This window comes from Sarcophilus harrisii, chromosome 1 (genome assembly GCF_902635505.1).
Source record: "Sarcophilus harrisii chromosome 1, mSarHar1.11, whole genome shotgun sequence".
Taxonomy (NCBI): domain Eukaryota; kingdom Metazoa; phylum Chordata; class Mammalia; order Dasyuromorphia; family Dasyuridae; genus Sarcophilus; species Sarcophilus harrisii.
In genome coordinates, this window is record NC_045426.1 from 675,554,865 (window position 1) to 675,578,433 (window position 23,569).

Below are 23,569 nucleotides of genomic sequence, written 5' to 3' on the forward strand. Positions count from 1 at the left end.
AGAAGAGGGAGAAGGAAGAAGAAGAGGGAAAAAAGGGAATGGAAGGAGGAGAAGGGAGGGAAGAAAGAAAAGAAGGGGGAGAGAGAAAAACAGAGGGAGGAAAAAAGGGAGGAAGAAACAGAGAATCAAAAAAGAAAAGAGGGAGGGAAAGGGGAAAGAAAATAGGGGGAAAGGAGTAGAAAAATGTAAAGAGAGGAAAAGAGAATGGATTAGAAAAAGGACAGAGTCAAGATGGTAGGAGAGGTAACATTTTTGCCTTAGCTCCTCCACAACCTCTTCCACAGTGAGCTATAAAGCACAATAGACTGAACTGTGATTGGGAAAACCAAGAAAAAAATCACAGTGAGTCATTTTTCCAATCAGTGTAGTTTATGAAGACAGAGAAGTCTGTAGCCATGGTGGATAGACCACCAGAAGTAAGCCACAAAGGGCTGTGGCAGCAGCAATCCCAGAAGGAAGCAGTCCCAACAGCCAAGGATAGCAAAGCCAGTGACTACCAAAGCAGAAAGAGAACCCTGGAAACCCTGCAATATCCTGCTACAGCAGTAACATGTGCTATGGGACATCTCTGTTACCCATTACCCAGTACTGAATTGTAGGTTCAGAACAGGAGAGATCACAAAGAATCAGAGCCCTAGCTCTGAGCCCAACAATGGAATCAGGCCTCAGTTCTAAACCTTTGGGCAATGGAATGGAATATAATGGAATAAAACAGAGCAGGAGACCAAAACCAACTGGTTTTCCCAAAAGGGAGAACCAGCAATTCAGTGCCTCTGAATGTGCAGTGAGCTAACAATGACTGAGTCTAGCAACAGTCTATAGAAACTCAACTATTCACAAGCCAACAAACGCAGAAATCGCAGAGCTCAGACTAGAAGGGCAGTGAACAGACCTTTCCTCAGATCACATCATTTTGGAATCACCAAAAACTCAACAATACCCCGATCTGAAAATTGCAGAAGGACATAACAGACAGAGATTTGGACTAGAAACCACAACACCCACCATCACCAGAAGAAATGAACAGAGTCCAACAATAACATAAAGTCCAAAGTCCAAAAATAGGCTGGAAAACTGAGCAAACAACAACAAAAAACTGACCACAAAAAGCTACTGTGGTGACAGAGAAGCTCAAGACACAAACACAGACAATAACAATCACAGAGAAGACAATGACCTGGAAATATCTAAAACCAAAGCTTCCAAGAAAAAAGCAATTAAAAACAATCCCAATACAAACTCCTAGAAGAGTTAAAGAAAAATTAAAAAGAGAACCAAAAAGTAATCTGAAAAATTAAATAAGAGTCATAGAGGATAAAATAGGAAAAGAAATGAAAGCAATGCAAGAAAGTTATAAAAAGATAGTTAACAAATTGGTAAAAGAGATACAAAAAATACTAATAAAAATGACTTTTTTAAAAATCAGAATTAACCAAATGTTAAGAGAGTTACAAAAATAGTGCTGAAAATAACTCCTTAAAAATCAGAACTGGGCAAATGGAAGTTAATGACTACAAGAAATATCAAGAAACAATAAAACAAAGTCAAAAGATTAAAATGGTAGAAGATGTGAAAAATCTCAAAGGAAAAACAACTAACCAGGAAAATAGATCAATAGGGATAATTTAAGAATCATTTAGGGCAGCTAGGTGGTGCAATGGATGGAGCACCAGCCCTGATAACCTGATTTCAAATCTGGTCTCAGACACTTAACACTTCCTGGCTAAGTCACTTAACCCCAATTGCCTCAGCAAAAATAAAAATAAAAATAAAAAAAATAATAATAATTTAACCACCTGAAAACCATGAATATTTCTTGTTCATATATATTTCAATCTACTATAAAGTAAAACTGTGCAGATATCTTTGAATCAGAAAGCAAGTAGAAATAATCCACTGATCACCTACTGAAAGAAGGCCCAAATGAAAACTCTTAGGACTATTTGAGCCAAAATCCAGAACGTTCATGTCAAGAAGAAAATATTACAAGTAACCAAAAAAAAATAATGTAAATATCATAAAGCCATACCCCATTTCACACAATATTTAGCAGCTACCATGGTAAAGGAATAAAAGAATAGAGGAAGAGAATATGATACTACAAATGGCAAAGGGGCTAGAATTACAACCAAAAATAATCTACCAAGCAAAACTGAATATAATCCTACAAGGAGAAAAAATGATATTTCGTGAAATAGAGGATTTTCCAGGATTCCTGATAAAAAGACCAGGGCTGACCAGAAATATTTAGATTAAAATTCCAGACTCAACCACAAAAAAATGAAATATGAATAAAAATTCATAAGGACTAAACAAGGTTAAACTGCTTAAATTTCAATGTGGGAATACGATATGCATAATCTCACAGAAATCTGTCATCATTAGAGCTATAAGAGAGTTTGCTTAGATAAATGGTGCAGGTATGGTTCCATTATGTTGGGATGATTCTAAAAGAAGAATGGATAGTAAGAAAGGGATGCACTGGGAGAGGGGAGAATGGAGAGAAATAATGGAGGAAATTATCTCACATAAATGGAATGTGCAAGGAAGAATGTATGCAGAAGAGGGGAGAACAAGTTGGGATGGGGAAAAACAATCCTTGAGCCTTACTCTCCTCTGAATTGATTCAAAGAAAGAAAACTAAAAACACACATACATAGTTGGGTTACACAAATTCATCTTACCAAAAAGTAGGTAGGATAGGAAGTAAGAGAGATAGAGAATAGAGGATAAAGAATAAGGCGGATTAAGAGAGACAGTAGATAGAAGCAAAGCAGACTCTTGAGGGAATAAGATAAAAAAATAAAAGGATGAGTATAAGAAAATCGAATATAGGGACATATACAGTTAGTAATCATAATTGGGAAGTGAATGGGATGAATTCATCCACAAAAGAGAAGAGAATGGCAGACTGTATTAGAAACCAAAATCCAACAATGTTTTGTTTTGCTTTTTTTTAATAGAAACACACCTGAAACATATTCACAAAGAGTTAAAATAAGGGCTCGACTAGAATCTTTTATGTTGAAGTAAAAAAAAAGGCAGGCAAAGCAATCATGATCACAGACTTAATTAAAAGAAATTATTAGGGACACCATATTTTACTTAAAAACTATCGTAGACAATGAATTAACATCAGTATGGAACATATTTGCACACTATGGCATAACCAGAAAATTCTTAAAGAAAAAGTTAAATACATTTGAAAAAGGAAACAGACAATAAACCTATGCTAGTAGGGAATCTCAATTTACCATGGTCAACCATAAAATAAACAGGAAAAAATGGAGATGCATAGGATCTTTAAAAAGTTAGATATGATAGAGTTTTGATGAATATAGAAGGAAAATAGAAAGAAGCAGACATTTCTTTGCTGTGTACGATACCTTTATAAAAAACTTACCATCTATAAGTTTATTACAAACCTCACAAATGCAAAAAACCAGAAATATTAAGTGTACCATTTTTCTGATCATAATACAATAAAAATTGCATTCAATAAAGGAACTTTGAAGCACAGATTAAAAATTGAAAACTAAATAACTTAATCTTAAAGAATAAGTAGGTCAAAGAACAAATCACTGAAACTTTTAGTAATTTCATTAAGGATAATAATAATAATAAGACAACAAACTAAAATTTGTAGGATGAAGCCAAAGCAGTACTTAGGGGAAAATGTAATTATCTAAATGCTACAAATTAATAAATGAAAAAGATCAACGAATTGTGCAACTAAAAAATTAGAAAAAAAAGAAACTAGAAAAAAGAACATATTAAAAATCCCCAACTGAATACCAAAATAGAAATAAGAAAAAAATCAAAGGAGAGATTAATAAAAATTTTATCACTAAGAAAATGAAACATTGAGGGTAACTAGATGATACAGCATATAAAATACTGGACCTACAGTCAGGAGGTCCTGAATTCAAATCTCAGATACTTGATATTTTCTAGCTATGTCCTTGAGCAAATCACTTAACCCCAACTGCCTTGCCAAAAAAAAAGAAAAGAAAAGAAAATGAAACACTGAAGTAAAAAATAAAACTAGAAGCTGGTTATTTTTTAAAATAAAGTAAATAAATCATTGGCTATTTTACTTTTAGAAAAAAAAGAAAGAAAACCAAATTGCCAATACCAAAAATGAAAAAGGTAAAGCAATTACTAAGAGCTATTTTGTCCAAGAAGATGCCAATAAAATTGATTATCTATCTAAATAAAATGGATGAATATTTACAAAAGTATAAATTCCTCAGACTAACAGAATATACCATGCAAAGTGCTGGGGAGACGACTTCCAAACGCCCCTGTGGGCCATGGGAGGGCTTGGAGGAGAGGACGGGAGGGTACCCAAGAGGGACATCAGACAGAGCAGAGAGCCTGTGGAGGCTGATCCCAGAGGGCTGAAAGGCGAAAAAGGGGAACGGGGGGAGGGGGGGGGGGGGGGGGGGAGGGGAAACCAGGACCAGATGGATTTTCATGTGAATTCTACCAAATATTTAAAGAACAATCAATACTAATACTACGCAAACTATTTGGAAAAATAGGTAGAGAAGGACTCCCCCCAAAAATCCATTCTATGACACAAATATGTTTTTTGACATCCAAACCAAGAAACATTACAACAAAGAAAGAAAACCATACATCAATTTCCCTGGTGTATATATCAGTGCAAAAAAATTAAATAAAATACTAGGAAAGATATTACAGCAATCTGTCACAGAGATCATACATTATGATAAGGCTGTAGAGTTGGTTTAATAGTAGGAAAATGATGAGCATAATTGATTATATCAGTTACAAGAACAAAATCATCATGGTTATTTCAACAGATGTAGAAAAGCCTTTCACCAAAATACAACATCAATTCCTATTTCAAAAAAAAACAAACAAACAAAAAAAAAAACCCACTAAAAATATGAGAACAAATAGAGCTTTCATTAAAATGATAAAAAAAAATCTATCTAAAATCAAGAACATTATCTATAATGGGGATAAGCTAGAAACCTTTCTAAACCTAAGATCAGAGGTGAAATATCACCATTACTATTTAATATTATGTTTAAAATGCTGACTATAGTAATAAAACAAGAAAAAGAAATTGAAAGAATAACATAGACAAAGAAGAAACAAAGCAACCATTTTTTACAGATGGAATAATGGTTTCTATAGAATCATACAGAGTTAACTTAAAAACTAATTGAAACAATTAACAATTTTAACAAGATTTCAGGACATAAAATAAATCCACACAAATCATTAGCACTTCTGTATTTTACCTACAAAATCTCGCAAAAAGAGAAAGAAAAAGAAATTCCATCTAAAATAGATTCCCAAATATTTCATATTGTCTATAGCTATCTGCCAACACATGCAGGAATCACAAGAACACAATTACAAAAGCCTTCACATAGATATAAATGCCTGGAAAAATCGTAATTGTTCATGAGTAGACGGAGTTGCAAAGCCTGTGCACAGGGGTACAGTAGGATTATAGTCTAGTGATGACAGTAATCATCAGAAAGGCTGGCCTAGCTTCTCAATTACTGAAGGGGACCCTAAGATATGACTTCCGGGATCTCTCAGTAACAAAGAAAAAGGAGTGGCTGAGGCATAAGCTCAGCAAGAAGATAAGTGAGTTCTCACTGAATGGGTGGGATATAAGATGTGCACAAGGAGCAACCCACAAAACCCAGATCACTAACTTGCAACCATTCTAGGAAAGATTTAGAAAGATACTTTCATCTGTGACAGATTACCTTAAAAAGTATATCAATAATCTGCTAGCAAAATGGTAACCACACAGACTATAATGGGCCCTATAGGTAGCCTATATTAATTGTACTATAAAAGAATGGAAATATGTATCTATGTAAATTACAGGTTCTGAACATGAGAACCAAAGTGGCACTATCCCACTGAGTCAAGATATCCTTGACTATCTGATGGCAGCCATTAGTTTTCTGGCTGGAGTAGAGCAGTGACTATTATCAGATTCGTAAGGCAGATGAAGATTAAAAAAAAAATGATTACTCTCATTTGTCCAACTGAATTTTACCAACTCAAATATATTCCTCACGGCATCTACGGGGCTCTTACCCCTTTCTGAAAGAATGACAGAGAAAGTAATTGGTGACATGAATTACTTTCAAGTGTGGGAATGCCTTGATGACATCATTATCTTTGGGAAGACCCAGAAAATGCATGAAAAGAGACTAATGAAAGAATTGAATTAGTTAGAGGAAAATGGCCTGAACTTTTCGATTAACAAGTGGCAGTTTTTTTTAGAACCTCTGTCAAGTATGGGTGTCACATGATATAACAAAATGATATGAGCATTGACCTGGAAAAGATATGAATGCTCCTGCTTTGGACATGGCCAAAATCCTTCGACATCTTAGAATTTTTCTTCAATTTGGTGATTACTCTCAAAGATTTGTTTTTTTTAAAACTATGCTGTGCTAATAAAATTCATTTGGAAGGTTAAGAATATCAATGGAATTAAAGGGGAAAATTGGAAAAGAAGGGGTCCTAGTTGTACCAGACCTAAAACTGTATTATAAAGTGGCAATCATCAAAATCATTGTGGCATTGACCATGAAATAGAATAGTGGATCAGTGAAATTGGTTAGATTCACAAGACACAATAGTCAATGACTATAGTAATCCAGTGTTTGATAAACCCAAAGACTTTAGCTTCTGGGATAAGAACTCACTATTTGACCAAAAAAACTGCTAAGAAACCTGGAAAATAGTATAGCAGAAACTAGGCATAGACCAACATCTTATACCCTATATCTTGATATAGGTTCATGATTTAGTCATAAAGGGTGATATTAGAAGCCATTTAAGGGACCAAAAGATAGTTTACTTGTCAGATTTGTGAAGAAGGGAGGAACTTATGACCAAATAAGAAATAGAGAACATTATGAAATACAAAATGGATCGTTTTAATTACATTAAATGAAAAAGGTTTTGCACAAACAAAACCAATGTAGTCAAGATTAGAAGGGAAACAGAAAGCAAGGAAACAATTTTTAAAGCCAGGGTTTCTAACAAAGGCCTCATTTTTTTTAAAATAGCTCTTTATGCAAAGAAGTTTTCAACATTCACCTTTGCAAAACCTTGTAAGGCCTTTATTCTAAAAAATATAGAGAACTGACTCAAATTTATAAGAATACAAGCCATTCAATTGATAAATGGTTTAGGGATATGAGCAGATAATTTTCAGATGAAGAAATTAAAGGCATTTTCAGTCATATGAAAAAAAATGCTCTAAATAACAATTGAGAAGAAATGCAAATTAAGACAACTCTGAGATACCAACCACTTCACATCTCTCAGATTAATTAAAATGATAGAAAAAGATGATAAATGTTGAAGAGGATATGGGAAAACTGGGACATCAATACATTGTTGGTGGAATTGTGAACTGATCCAATCATTCTGGAGAACAATTTGGAACTATGATAAAGATTGGAGGGGACATGGAAACACTGACACACTATTGCACTGTTGGTGAAGTTGGAGATTCAGACATTTGGAACTATGCCCAAAGTGCTATAAAACTGTGCATACTCTTTGATCATGCAGTGTCACTACTGGATCTGTATCCCAAAGAGATAATAAAAAAAAAAAAAAAGGTGGGGGGGGGGAAGGACCCACATGTATTAAAATGTTTGAAGTGGCTCTTTTTGTGATGGCAAGGAACTGGAAACTGAGATGTCCATGAATTGGGAAATAGCTGAATAAGTTGTGGTATATGAATGTAATCGAATATTACAGTCCTATAAGTAATGGTGAGCAGGCAGATTTCAGAAAAGCCTGGAAGACTTATTTGAATTGACGCTGAGTGAAGTGAGCAGAATCAGGAGAATTATATACAGTAACAGCAACATTGTATTGATGATCAACTGTATCAGACTTAGCTCTTCTCAGCAATACAGTGATCCAACACAATTCCAATAGACTAGGGATGGCAGTGCCATCTGCAGCCAAAGAGCTATGAAGACAATTAAGATTTAAGTATACTCTTTCTACTTTTGATATTGTTTTTTTTTTTCTTGTGGTTTTTCCCTTTTGTTCTGATTTTTCTTTCACAACATGACTAATATGGAAATATATTTAAAATGATTGTACATATATATAAATATACATAGATGTGTGTGTATATATATAAAACACACCTATATCAGATTGCTTACGGTCTCAGGGAGGGGAAAGTTAGGAGGAGGAGGAAGGGGGAAAATTTTGGAACTTAAAATCCTACAAAAAAGAATGTTGAAGATTACCTTTACATGTAATTGGAGAAAATAAAATATTATATGGGGGGGAAAAAGAAAAAAAAATATGCTGCTCTTCCTAAACCATTGACTCACTTCATTCATGCATATGTGATTGAAAAGGCACAGGAACAGAAAGACAAGAAACATAACATTTTGAAGCCAACAAACTCCTCTGGGGGTCTGGCCAGACAGACATGAAGAACCTTTTAGGGACTGCTAGACACATAAGCCAGTGTTGGCCTTTACTGATTACAGCAGATCTCCTGTCTTGCATATTGAATGCTAGCTTAGAAGGCTAGGGGAAAGAGTTATAGAAAAAAAAAAAAAAAGAAATGGTCACATAAAATTTAGTTGCATTTGTCAGGACAGGTTTGAATGGCAGTGAAACCTCTGAACATATCTATAAGCTTAAGTTTTGGCTTTGAAATAAATTATCAGAGAGGCATTTAAAGACTATGTGTGTGGAGAAAAGTTCCAAATATGAACTGACAACAACCCACTAACATACTTGTGACCAGTGCTAGGCATAAAGTTGGACCAGTGCGATTACTGTATATAATGTTCTCCTGGTATTGCTCACTTCACTGGGCATCAATTCAAATTCAACTGGGGCTGAATTTTCCAGAAATGGGTGGCAGTGCTAGCCACCTATAAACTTAGCATTCATTGCTGACCAGGAAAGATCAGTGAGAACAAAGTTTAGCAATAACCAAAGAAGGAGTGGACGCTCCATACAACCAAAGAACTGCACCAAAGCAGAAGGTGGTACAGCCGAAAGACTAGGACTTCCACCAAATAACATGGGAGCAGCACTTGGGAATCTCATTCACTTCTTGTTTACCTCAGATGTCTGTGGATGATAATGAGGAGAGCAGATAACCGACAAAGGGCTACATGAAGCCATGCAAGCGCCAGTCTTCTGAACGCACCTTACCATTGAGAAGCTGGCAGGAGCTGGAGCTGGGCAATGGAGGACGACGACCCTGGATTCTACAAATCATGCCTGACATCAAGCAGCAATTGATGCTCCCAAGACAAATTACTCTATAATAAAATCTCTGTATTATAATTTTGACCATGTGGATTAAGAAAGGAGTCTCAAGCTACTGAGAAACATTTTATTAGTCCAAGATGGTCATGAATGTTATAAAGGACTTTGAGACTTACACCTATCCTGTGTAAAGCACTCATGTTGGTTCCTCAGGGAACATAAATACTACTAATCCTTGGGAACTTGTCTATATATATTTCCTATTTCTGAAAGGAGCTGTTGAGAACATAAATCATATATTGGTGATAACAGACCTCTTCACTATAATATGTATATGCTCAAGCATATACAACCGGGAACCAGAAAGTCCCAGCAGTTGCTCAATTACTGTGGGAGAGGTACTTTTAAGTGACTGCACCTTGTACCAAGACCCAGTTGGGACCAAGTAGGGAATAGGAAAGCAAAATGTTCAGAGAGATGTGAACTCTGGCTAGGGCAACCCTCGAAGAGACAACTCTCAAGAGGATCCATAAGCTGAACATTTCGGCTGCTCTCTGAGGCTCACATTAGGAACTTGTGAAATCAGAATAAAAATCTCAGAGGCATTAGCATATGACTTTCTTTGTGTATGTGCACCTGGTATAATGCCAGTGGCTTTATACCCCACCTGTTGATATTTAGCAAGAGCCATGCTTATCTATTGATTTGTATTTTGGAGGAGAGGGGAATGCAGATATTCATAACCAATACATCTGCTGAGAAATAAAAAATGCATGAGTGGGATGTAGGATGTGCACAGGGGCAACCAACAAGACAAAGCTTCCCACAATTGCATCTTCATACTGGAAGAATACTAAAAGAAATAAACAATGATATGTTCTGTTCACTGTCAGGTCCTTTGAAAATGTGACTGAGTCCTGTTAAGAAATCTTGCCACATAAGTTAGCAGACTGATGGAAAGCAATGCCTTACTTAGTCATGGAGAAGCTAAACAAAGTAGCCTCTGAGACTAGTGGGAGTCTAGTCAGGATCATTTATCAAAATCACCTAGTGCCCACTGGTGAGGTAGTGGGCCTCGTCATTCCCCTCCTGGTTTCTCCATCATGTTTTAGGAATCTCTTCTTTCTGCAAGATCACATCAGCCCAAGAATTCACGGGTCAGTATGTGCTGTCCCTGGGACCCCTCCTTCCCTCTGATTGGAGGGTGGAGACCTCTCCTCCCACAGCCTCCATTTATATGCCCAGGTCAGTTATCTCTTTATTGCCTACTTCGCTACATTCTTCTACATTTTCCCAGAGTGATGAAGAAAATACTTTCTCTCCCCCACATAGTTTTCTTTTATGTGTTGGCTTAGGTTGTGAATTACTTGAGAATAAGGATTGTTTTTTGCCTTTCTTTTTATCCCCAGTACTTTAGCCAAGTGCATAGCTCATAGTAGGCACTTAACATGCTTATTGGCTTACTGCTGGATGGTCAGGTTGAGGCTGAGAGATACTTAAAGGTGACCTAATCGAGCCTAGTACTGCTACCCTAGAGTCTCCTTGAGGCCAGATAATTCCCTCAGAACACAGTTAACACTACTAGCCAATCTGAGCTCCTTATAAGGTCAGATTTAGAAGGATAAGACTATAGTTCTGATGAGGATTATGATCAGCCCTTACCATCCACTAGTATATGTATAGGTACAGATAGGTCAGCAGATCCCAGGAGGATTAGGACCACCCACTTATCAGACTCCCTGATAATATCCTAGGTGAAACTAAAGATACATATGCAGACGATAATGCCAGTGCTGACCTTGAATATAATTACATAAATGCATAGAGGCATATATTATTCAAGTATACTTCTGGCTATTATATTTTCATGTTGTGTTGTGTTTTGAAGCTCCAATAGTTTATAAATCTTGCTTGATTTTACTATTTGGCCTATCATGTTGTAGAGTAGGTCTACCATTGTTATGTTTTCTATGCCTATTTATTCTTTATTCTTGTTTGTGGATGTGTGCTAGCCTCTGTGAACTGTACATATGACATATCCCACATGTAACTTAAGCCTGTAGTTATTACAGCAACCTGCCAAGTGATGCTCCACATTGTACTATGTGTATCACATGGATTGTTGCTGTCTCTTTGCTGTGCATAATACTCTAAGGTGATTTCTTTGGGTGTTAATAACGTTTACTCTGTTATTTATTAATAAGGATTTGGTACAAAGTTGTATAAGGTACAGGTACCAACCCTGTCACATCTGATTTTGCAAGGACTTTAAAATTTCAAGCCCTGAGATTAAACATTAACAGCTCTCAAAAAACTGCTCCTCACAGATTGAGAAGAGAGGAAGCTAGCACAAGATCATGTCTAAAGGCCAGTGCAAGGAGTTTTTTAAGGATCTCTTTAGAGAAAGAGACATGAGAGGAGAAGAAGAAAATATGGAAATGTTGGCCAAATCCCACACCCCCTAACCACACACACACAAAATAGCAGCATGATTGTGTGGAACAGCAACATCTTCAGTTCTCTTCACCAAAACCAAGCCTCCACAGGGGACATAAATGATGTTTATTTTTTCTTTTTCTTTTTTTTAAATTGTGAGGGTTCATCAAACAGCTGGAGCACTAAGAGGAAAGAAAACATCCTTCCCCTTAGCCACCTTACTTGAGCTGGGTACACTTGGCACTTACTACTAAATGCACCCTTTTACTTTTATTATTACAGACTGCATCTAATAGTTCTAATCCTGTTTCTCATAAACACCTTTAGCTGACCCAATCCTTGCATTTCCTGGAGTCCCTGTGTTCCAAACCTGAGGGCTGGGGCAATTCTAGAAGTGACATAAAGAATTGTGGCCTTTCCTAGCACAATGCTAGAGCTCACTGTTGGAGAGAGTTCTTGCTCTCTAATTGGAGGATCATCATGACCATTTCATCCTTACACTTCAAGAGCAGAACTATTAAAGGTGACCTAATCAAGCCTAGTACTGCTACCCTAGAGTCTCCTTGGGGCCAGATAATTCCCTCAGAACACAGTTAACACTACTAGCCAATCTGAGCTCCTTATAAGGTCAGATTTAGAAGGATAAGACTTCTTCAGTTTTTCAGTTCTTGAACTGAAGATTTATCTTCAGATAAATCTGCCTCTTGGCTTTGATAGTGATTGAGAATTATACCTGTAATTTATAGTCCAAGAATGCTGTCTACAGCACTACCAAGGCAAGTAACTAGCTCAGGGTCTCCGAGCCAGGACATAACAGAAGCAGGATTCAAATCCTGACTTGGAAGACAGTTCTCAACCTACAATGCCCAAGGCTTTGGGTAGGAATGCTAGAATCTGAGAGCTAAGAAATCAGTGGCCATCAATTCCTATTTTTATATAAAAGGGACCAGGCTATAACATCACTGACAATGCATCTCCATGGTCTCTGCTTAAAGACCTTCAAGAAGGGGAAGTCCCCCATATTTCAAGAGTGGAATGCCCTACCTTGAAATTCCACTCTGGGACAGTTCAGAAGCTTTTCTTCATATCAAACCTAAATTTAGCCTCTTTGGAACTTGCACTCAAATGGAATACTAATCCCTCTTTCATAGGACAATCCTTCAAATATTCAAGCACAGTCTCTTATCCAGATTAAACATCTCCAGTTCCATCAATCAATACTCACAGCATGAATTTGAGCACATGGATATTATGATTCTGGCTGTCCTTTTCTAGATATTTTCCAGCATAGCCCTATCCTTTTTAAACTGTGCTGCACAGAGCTGAACAGAATATTTGAAGGGAAGACCTTGTTCTTACACTTAAAAATTGATTAGAACAGTAAGATGAAAAGGTGAATAAGTCACAGTATGAAGTGAAGATTTCAGATATAGTTGTGGGATAACAGAAAGAGCTCTTGGGTTCAAATTTTAACTTCATTTGCTCTCTATATGGTTCTGAGTCTACAAGTCACATAAAATCAACAAATATCTATTAAATACTTATTACATGCAAGAACTGGGGAGACAAAGGCTAAAAAAAGATATAATCCTTAAACCTTGGATGAATTTATATTCTATTAGGAGAGATAAGACTTATATGTAGATAAGTATACTTACAAGGTAGGAAGGAATAACTGTAAAGGAGAGAACCAGACAAAGCAAATACTATTAACTGGAAAATTCAGATTAAACTTAATAAAAGAGACAGTATCTGAGCTGAACTGAGCTGAGGTGAGAAGAATTGAACTTCACAAGAAGAGGATCTAAATAGGCAGAATAATTAGAGGGCATAAGGAGTTCAAGGAATAGCTCCCAGTCCAGTCTAGTTGGCGTATGTAAAAGTGAATAATAAGAAACCAGGCTGAAAAGGTGTATCAGAGTCAAGGTTTCAGAGAGTATTAGCTATACCAGTCTGAGAAATTTACATTTTATTCTATGGAAATAAGTAGTAAATGGATATTGTTGAATAGAGAAGTGACATAGTCAAACCATATCCTTAGAAAGATTCTCTTAGCATAACTGCAAAGGATGATTTGTGAAGAGATTGGAGGCAAAAAACTACATTAAGTAGGAAGCTATTGTTTGGGGTAGGGGCTATGAGGGCCTTGTACTAGGGTGCTTAAACATGAGAGCAAACAGAAGAGAAGGGATATGAGGGATTTTATGGAGTGAGAAAAGCTCTGACAACTAACTAGACAGCAGGTGAGAGAGGCTACTCACTTAACCCCTTCTGTAAAATGAGAAGACTAGATTAGATTTTGATCATTTATGTTTTCTTTCAGCTTTAAATCAATGCCCCTATGAAAGGGTCCTGTAGAACCAGAATATAAAAAATGGTTACAAATAAATGAAGAAAATAGTATCTGAACTCAGACTGAATAAAACTTCAGATTACAGATGTAATCTAAATCCCAAAACTCTGCAGCATGCAAGTCTCTCCTCATTGGTGTAAATTGAAGTGGAACTGAATTTAAGAGAGAAGGGAGATCCAGTTTCTTTAGTATCTTTGAGACTCTTCTGTCTTCCAGCTTTAAGAGAGATGAACACTGCCAACCCCACTTGAGGATACTAAAGGAAAAAAAAAAAAGGCTCTGGGAGGAAGCCTACATGTAGAACATCAATCACATCCCCTATTCCCATCTTGCTATACTTGAAAGTTCAAGGAATTTCCCCTTGGATGAGAACTGGGATGCTCTCTCTTGACTGAGCTGAGTTACTTTATTCCCAAGAGCTCTTTTAATCTGTCTCATCTGGTATATATATTCTCAATTTCATACTTTCTTTGAATTCTGTTTTGCTATCAATTTAGATAAATGAGCATTTAGTACTTGCTATGTTCATTAAGGAACCGGCATTTGGTGGGAAAGATGTGAAACCTTGAATATGAAATTTGGGGTCCTCTGTTCCTCATTAGGGAGTAGCAGTCAGAAGTTTGATAAACCTGAAAGCCAAATTCCCTCAACATTTAACAATATTTATTCTAGTTCAATGCTCCTCTCTATGAGGAGAAAAAAGTTAGCAACTGACTTCCATCTCCTGTTTAAAAAAAAAAAAAAAAGCTAAATTATGGGGTCCATGAAGCAAGTGTGTTTGGAAAGGCAGATAAGAATCAAGTTATGAAAGCTTTTAAATGAAAGAGTTTACACTTCATTCTAGAGGTAATAGAGGTATTGAAGCTTTTTGAACTAGAGAGTGACTTTTAAGAACATCACTCTGGCAGCTCTGTAAAAGGTGGAGTGAAGAGAAAAGAGACTTGAAGCAAAAAAATTATTGAGGCAATTGCAATAGTTCAGGAGAAAGGTGAAAAAGGCCTGAACCACGATGGTTATAGTGTGGGTAGAGAAAAAAAGCTGAGGGAAGTCATGCATTGGCAACTGATAAGTGTCAGGAAAGATGAGAGCATTGTGGTATCAGCAGACACACAGCTGGAAGTTTCTAAGAAAGTGTTTGAAATGTTGACCTAAAGAACAAAGGGGTGGGGGAGGGAGGAACTGGACTAGAGATACAGATTTAGTAGTCATTAATAAAGAGGCAATATTGAAAGCTATGATAATATCTAAGGTTACCCAAGGATAAAGCATAAACAGAAAAGACAACGGCTAAAAAATGGAATCCTGGAGAAAGCCAATATTGAAGGAGCATGAAGAGCAAGAGGTAAAAGTGAATAAAACAAGGAAAGAATAGCTGGAATCCATACCTCCCAAAATTGCTGTATCTCAGCAAAGTGCCTGTCAGATGGAGAATGGTTAAACAAATTATGACATATGATGATAACACAATTTTAAGAAAGTTGGCCTTCCACAAACCTAATTACCAAATGGGGCCTTCTAACTAGACCATACCAAATAAGATCATAATAAGTCTGTTGAATAAATAAGAAAAATGTGATGAAGGAGGGAACCTCAAAAAGAAATCCAGCTTCTTAACAGCAGTCAAAAGGAATCTGGGAGAACAGGAAAACAAAAAGAGGCATAATAAGAAAGGCTACAGATCTGACAGCAAATCTGCTTGAACAAGCTCATGGAAAGTCAGGGCAGAAGTTGTGTTTTTGAATCCTCCCCTCGCCATTTTCTTCTAGGCCCACTACAGGGAAGACAGTAATCTTGAATCACCCCTTTCCAGGAAAAGTTAGAAATTTTTGTAACTTTTCCTTTAGTTTTAGGAAAATTTCCTTTAGGAAATAGGAAAATCTGTTTTCCTTTCTTTGTTTTAAATATTTCCTTTGTCTTTATAACCACAAGGCCTTGACTACTCTGGGTGTATTTGCTGAAAATAAGAAGGCAGATACTTGAAGGAAAAACATCCTCAGAAAAAATGGAAGAAATAGATCTAACACTGAAGTGTTTGCCAAATACTTTGTTCTTTCTGGCTGGGGGCTTAAAACTTAAAAACACTGAGAGAAAATTACAGCTCTTTTGATCCATCTTCCCAGAATAGTGAAGGACTATTTATGTTGGGAAAATCCAACTTGGGAGTAAGTCAGTTTGGTGAAATGAGCAAATAAGAGTAATTGAACAATAAAGACTATACCAGAGAATATTTTTGTGCTGAAAGGAATGACTAAAAGAACATGTGTGGAGAAACCTGAGAAGCCTTGAATAAACTGATGCAAACTGAAATGAGCAGAACTAAATAAATATATATATTGTGTGTGTACGTGTGTGTGTACATTCACTACAGCATTGATAAGAAACAATTTGTTGAGACTTAAGAATTATGACTGACACAAAGACCAATCACATTCTCAAGACTGGTAATGAGTCATGGTTCCCATATCTTGCCAAAGAGGTGGAAAGTTTGAGATATGCATTTTCATAATAGCTAATATGTTTATTTATTCAACAGTTAACATTTATTTGTCACAGTGGAGGACTTTCTAAGGGTGAGAGAATTAGGAGGGAAATTGGAAACAATAAAAGTGATATTTTATAAATGGAAAAAAAAAAGGAAAGCATGTCAATAAATCATTAAAAACGCACAGAAGGGAGCAGAAGCAAGTTCAGAAGAACAGATGCAAGGCAATGTTGGAAGCACCATGTTCAATTTGAAATATGTAAAAAATACTATATGTAGTGGAGATTCAGTTTCAGCTGCAATCTGTTATTTGTATAGGAACATGTTCAGAATTAAAAGGAAAATTTGGGGGGAGATTATCTATTCATGGAAACAAAGTAAACTTTCAAAACGAGAGAAGTGATCAATAGTGACAAATGCTACAAAGAAAATGAAGTTGAAGGAAAAAACAAATGGATAATTGATGAATATCAGAGTAGTTTTTGAGGGAGTAGTTTCAATATAAAACCAAAGAGCAAAATCTTGAAAGGTGAATTGGCGGTGAGATCATGCAAGCAGCGGATATCAAACCTCTTACTTAGGGAAAATTGGAAGGGAAAGAGGTAGCATGCTAGCTAGCTTAAGAAGGTGACAGTTTTTGGACAGATGATAAATCTGAAAGTAAAAAATATATAGAGATTTTATTCAGGTATAACACTGCATGGTCTTCCTCTGCTGGACTTTCAGGAGGACATGGTCAGGAGTCATAACAGGATGGGTGGGATCTCCTGGATCTCCTGAATCCCTGATGCCATGGAGCTATTGGAGCGTGTAATCACTAGCGCCTCTGTGCTTTTTTTCCGTTATTGCCTGCCTTCCCACTTACCCACCTATCTCTCCCCCTCATTGGCTTTTCCTAAATTTTTGCCTTCTGCAATTCCTGGCTTCCTCCAAGACTCAGTTCAAATGCCACACTCAGGGAGAAGCTTCTCCTGATTCCCTCAACTGCTAGTCTCTTAATGTTCATGTAGTCTCCCCCATTGGAATAAAAACTCTTCAAGGGCAGGAGCTATTTTAGTGCACTCTTCTAATTTCATTGCTTGGCACAGTCTCTGGTACACAGTAAATATTTAAGAAATGATGGCTGATTACTTGCTTGATTAGAATCCCTTCTCTCTGTTCTTCAAAGCCCAGTACACATTCCCCATCTTACCTGATTCATGTGGCCAAAGGTGTCTCCTTCCTCTGAACACCTAAATTGCTTATTGTATAATCCACTCATTTGGCTCTACAAAGCACAAGTTTCCCTATATTGTCAGTTTTCTTGGTGTGTGTTTTACTTACCTATATGGATTATAAACTCCTTGATGCAAGGGATGTCTCACAGTCCCCACAGAACTGAGGCACAATATCTTTCACAAATTTTACACACACACACACACACACACACACACACGCAGAAAATAATTGAAAAACTGAACTGAAAAATATAGAATTATTGAATCAGACTTTCTCTAAACAAAATGTTAAGCTTCAGATAGGAAGTGGGGGCCTTCTGATCGCTTCTGGTCACAATTTACAGCCTCATACTTCTGTCCAAATTGGTCGTCTCACTGGTGTGGATATTCCCTTCAGCAATGTCTATCAACAACCCTTTTACAACTTGGTATTCTGGCTATCAAAAGTTACTATGGACAAAAAATATCACTCATTCAGTAAAACTAAGCTGCTGATTAGACTAGTGCTTGCACCATGAAACATGGGCCAGAGCAGGACTTATTCTTGAAGCTTCTGGTTTAGAAAGAACTGTCATGCCCCGTGTAAGTGTCATTCCCACAGCTTTCAAGAATCTCATGTCATCTCCATGCAAAAGAAGGTAGCAAAAAACCTTAGTGATGCTGCCCTACATGTTAAAATAAAAACAAAAACAAAAAACTTGTAATGTGGTGTGAGATATTTTTAATATAAGGATTTTATTAATTTTTGAATACTTTCTTTCCAATTGATAATAGTATCAAAAGAAGCATGTGATACAGTGGAAAGAGAACCAGTCCTAGAGTTATGGGATCAGGGTTCAAGTCCTGTCTTTGACATTTGCTATCTTGGGCAAACAGTTACTCTTTCTGGACTTCAGTCTCCTCATTTGTAAAGATGAAGTTGATGAGCTAGATGGCTCCTGGGATTACTTCCAGATCAAGATTTAGGTCCCGTTATCAAATGGAGGAATTAGATTTGTGTTGTTTAACCTCAAGTAGCAAAACTGGAAGCAATAAGTGGGCAATGCAAATTAACTCTGCTTCCTAGAGCCTAAGCCAAGTTCTTTTTTGTTCTTGGGAAGCCGCAGTCTCTCGAAGTACATATAATCATATTTTTGCAGATAATCAGTGAGAACTGTCAAAAACCAATAAAGTCACTGAGTCAGAATGAATCCAGAAATAAAGCACATGGAGGATTTTTAAAAACACGGAAGCATAAATGGTCTTAATGGGATACATCCAGTATCCTCACAGTAAAGGAACTGAGGGAGGTGTGAGATCTTCGGCCAGGGTGAAAAGGCACTGTGGTCACAGACCACCATAACCTCCATGATTCCATTTCTAATGGAATCACGGTATTAAAAGGTTTGGGGCTTTCCCCCTTGCCTTAGTCACTTCAGTGATTAAAGAATCATGAATGGAAGAACTAGCTACACAAAAATTGTCATCACTAAAAAAAAAAAAATCTGGAGGTTTTGAAAATCTACAAGCTCAATGTGAGTGAATGATATGCCACGGCAGTCAAACACTTTTTGGGGCTGTATTGAGAGGCACCGAGTCTAGTATGAAGAACTGGATCTTCTTGCTGCACTGTGGGTGAATGAATTATATTCTTTCACGTTTAGCAAGAGTGTTGCCAAACTGGAATAGGTCAAGTGGAGGGCAGCCAGATGCTGAAGGAGCTGGAAACCATGCCATCTAAAGGCCCGCTGAATGAACTAGGAATATTTAAGGTAGAAAAGAGAGGGACACAGAGGAAGCAGAGGAAAAGAACCTATGCATACAAAAATATTGAAAGCAATTCTTTTTGTGGTGATGACAAAGAACTGGAAATTGAGGAAATGCCCACATCCAGGGGAATAGCTAGACAAGCTGTGGCATATCATTATAATGGAATACTATTGAATGAAGGGGATGGTTTCAGAAAGACCTGTGAATACCTTATGAACTGAAGCAAAATCAAATGAGAAGAACAATTTATACAATAAAAAATAAACAATAATTGTAAAGATAATCAACTGTGAAAAACTTAGTAACTTTGACCAATACAATCATCCACATAACTCCAAAAGACTTATGACATAAAATGCTATCTACCTCCACATAGAAAACTGATGTATTCATAGTGCAAACTGAAGCATTTGTTTTTAACTTTTTTTATTCAGAACATAGTTAATGCAGAAAAGTTTTGTGTGACTGTATATGTATAATGAATATAATATTTCTTACTTTCTCAATAGGTGAGGGAAGGGCAGAGGATATGCAAGAATATGGAACTAAAAATAAAAATGAAGGGAAAAATAAGTAAATGTACAAATTCATCCCAGTGGTGACCCTGAAGAATGTGCCATTACTAGATCTCCTTTTTTTGGGAGGCAATAAAATTAACTCAAAACATATAACCTGATTCGCAACATACACATTATATTACCTAAGTAGAACAAATATAACTCTTTAAAAACAGAAGGGAGAGATATTTAGAAAGGAATAGAATAACTGTCTTCAAATATTTTAAAAGGCTGCCATATGGAAAAAGAATCAATACTGGGTCAAGCTGGATTAATGTTATTTGCTTTTGCAACAGGGTTTATAAATCAATAGATGAGAGTGACGCAATAGAAATAATTTACCTAGACTTCAGTAAAATATTTATTTAAATTTAAATAAAAAATATTTATTAAATTCATTGCTATTCGAGGAAGAGGGAGAGGAGTATTAAGGAGGTGAGGATGGGAAATGTGAGTTGAATAACGGATTATGTGGATTTGGATCTAACTGAATGAACAGACTCAAAGAGGAGTTTTTAATGATTCCTTGTACATAGTATTTCACATCCTGACTCTGTTCTTCGACACAGGCTGTCCCTTATGCCTAGAATGCCTCATCTCCACTGTTTAAAATCCCTAGTTTCCTTCAAAACTGAGCTAAAATGTTGCCTCTAAAGCCTTTACCTCATTTCCCCAGGTAGTAAAGTCTCCCCAAGTTACTTTGTATTCACTGCTTATTTAAATGGATTCATTGTTTTTCCCCCAAGAGAATACAGTCTCCTGAAAAATAAGATGTGGTTCACTTTTGTTCTTCTACTTTTAGCACCAAGAAAAATGATTGGCACATGGTAGGTGTTTAATAAATATTTCTAAATTGACTGATGGTTCAATGTGAATCTAAAAGGAGGTCTCCAGGGTAGTAGTACCTGCTGGGCACTGTGCTTACCCCTTGTGCTGCTGAAAATGTTTTACCAGAGACTTGAAGAAAGAAGCAGCAGCATCCTTATCAATGTACAGATGAAACAAAACCAGGAATGATAACTGACACACTTAATGGCAAAGTCAGAATGTGAAAAGGCCAGAGCCCTGAGCAAAATCAATATGATGATATTTAGTAGGGCAAATGCAGTCTTATACCACTTATACCTGAGTTCAAGAAATCAAGTCCATTAACACAAGAAGGGAAAGTTACAGTTAGAAAGCAGTATGTCTGAAAAAGAGCTAAGGGCGTGAGTGAATCAATCAAAGGCTCACCATGAAATACTATATGGTTGAGAAAACAAACTCCCCCCCCCCCCAAAAAAAAAAGCTCGTGTGATCCATGAAGCATAGTTTCTAAGAACAGGAAATATTGTTCCTTTCTCTCTATTCTTTTCCTGGACAGATGACTAAAGCCTCATGCCTGACTTTATTCCTGTCATACACTTTAGTGGTTAGGCAACTTTAAGGATCTCCTACAATTTACTCTTATGGGAAAATAAGATTTAAAACTGTGTGAAATAACAAGCAAAAAACTTAATATGGATATTTAATAATACCCAGCATGATATCTAATATTTGGGATAACACAGAAAATCTTAAAACCTTTGACAAATTGGAGGCTTCTTGACGACCCTAATAAATATGAGTTAAGAGACTAGTAGTTTATGAAGAAAGATGACACAGATTGCTCCAATACACCTTTACTTGATCTTAGGCAAACAATTTAATAAGAAGTTTCACGGTATAAGTGAAAAAAATCCTGAATTGGAAATCAGGAAGATTCAGTTTCAAATTCTGTTTCTGTCACTTGGGCAAGTGATATGTAATCTATGGGACCTCTGGTTCAGTAGGTTTGGGTTGGATTCAATAGGCTTTAAAATGTCTTGCAACTCTAACCCTCTAATCTCTACAAATATGTAACTGAGCCAATCTATACATAAAGGATATTTACCTAGTTCCCAGGCAGTATTATAAACTATCATCAGTGGGTTTTTTAATCCCCTTAAATTCTCAAATCACATGCCAACAAGTAAGGAGATAAAGTGTCAGAGGCAGCTGGCACAGGGATACAGAGTTGACTTTGAAGCCAGGAAGATCGTCTCCAGTCCGGCCTCTGGCACATAATGATTATGGGACTCTGGGCAAGTAAATCACCAGACTTCTCAGTGCTCTAGGTAGCTCTCAGAAAAGTGCTGACATATATTGGTAGAGGGTGTTTACTTATCTGGAAGTTCCCTGATCATTGTCTTATTCACTCAAGTGAAGGAAAGACATCCTATAAACCTCAACTCCTCTATCACAGATGGTTATTTCTAAAGAAGTTTTCTAAAGAATCCTTAGTCTGTTTACTTTTATTTGGAAACTCAGGAAGAAATAATAATGCTTCTATCTCCAGAGTAAGCTTTCAAAGACACTTTAAAAGGCATAAATAGTCTTCCCTATACCTGGGCCAAATAAAGTGAGCTAAGAGGCAACTGTTTCCACTTTGCTCCCTAAAACCTTTAAAGGAATCTTCCACTGAGAGCATTCAGAATAGACTCAGAAGTGATACATTAGGTAATTTATATTCCTAGGAGAACTTAAGGACCGAGTGTTAAATTTAAATTAAAGGGATTTGATAGGTCCCAAGATGAGGAATGAGAGTATATGGCTTAGGGGGAAAGGGATTAGCTGGTAGATAAAACCTGAAACAGATGGGACTAGAATGGGAGAGTGACTAGAGATGGTTTACTTCCTAGAAGCAGAGAGGATGACAGCTCTGAAGCTAAGGGAATGAGATGACAACTTTGGTTAGAAGGAACAGGAATGTAGGTGACAAGTCTAATCAGAAAGTACAATAATGTAGTGACAGCTCTTGGTCAGAGGGGACTAAGGGTGGGATGAAAACTCTACCCAGAAAGGATGAAAATAAGTATAACAGATTTGAACGGAGATAGGAAATGGGGATGACATCCCTGATGGGAGAGGACAGAATGACAGTTCTGGCCAGAAGGGACAAGAATGAGGTCCACCAGCTTATCAGTCTGTCACTGTGCTGACAACTATCAGCCTGTTATTTTGTCCTTTTAGCTGTCTGTTATTGCCAGGCTATCACTGGTCCTGTTTCCATGTAGAATAGGCCCATCGCTGTGTCCATCACTGCCAGCATCCCACAGCCAACACGTCTGTTGATCCGTCAGCCTCACTGTCCCTCATTATCAGTGAGCCACTCATCACTGCCTATCACCATGTCCCAATGCTCTACTCTATCATGATAACAATGAGAAAGTTTCTAGCAGCCTAATCAGCCCATCACCGTGTCCCAATATCCTATATTTAACAGGGTAAAAATGAGTGTGTCCTTATCTATCATCTGTCCAATGTCATATCTGTCATGATGGTGATGTGTGTTACTCTCACCACATCCCAATGTCCTACATCTATCCCATCAGTCAGTTCTTCTCAGTCTGGTTAGTCTCTCTGTCTACTTGTGTCCATCAATCCATTACTCAGTCATTGACTCCATCAGTCCAACTCATTTACAACCTATGACTGTGACCCT

General features: G+C 36.9%; 1 protein-coding gene across 1 annotated transcript in view; it reads right to left on the minus strand.

Moving 5' to 3' along the window:
- The window catches only part of LOC100933629 (E1A-binding protein p400), a 132,644-nt gene that overhangs the window by 108,160 nt on the left and 915 nt on the right, over positions 1-23,569 (minus strand). The window lies entirely within an intron of this gene.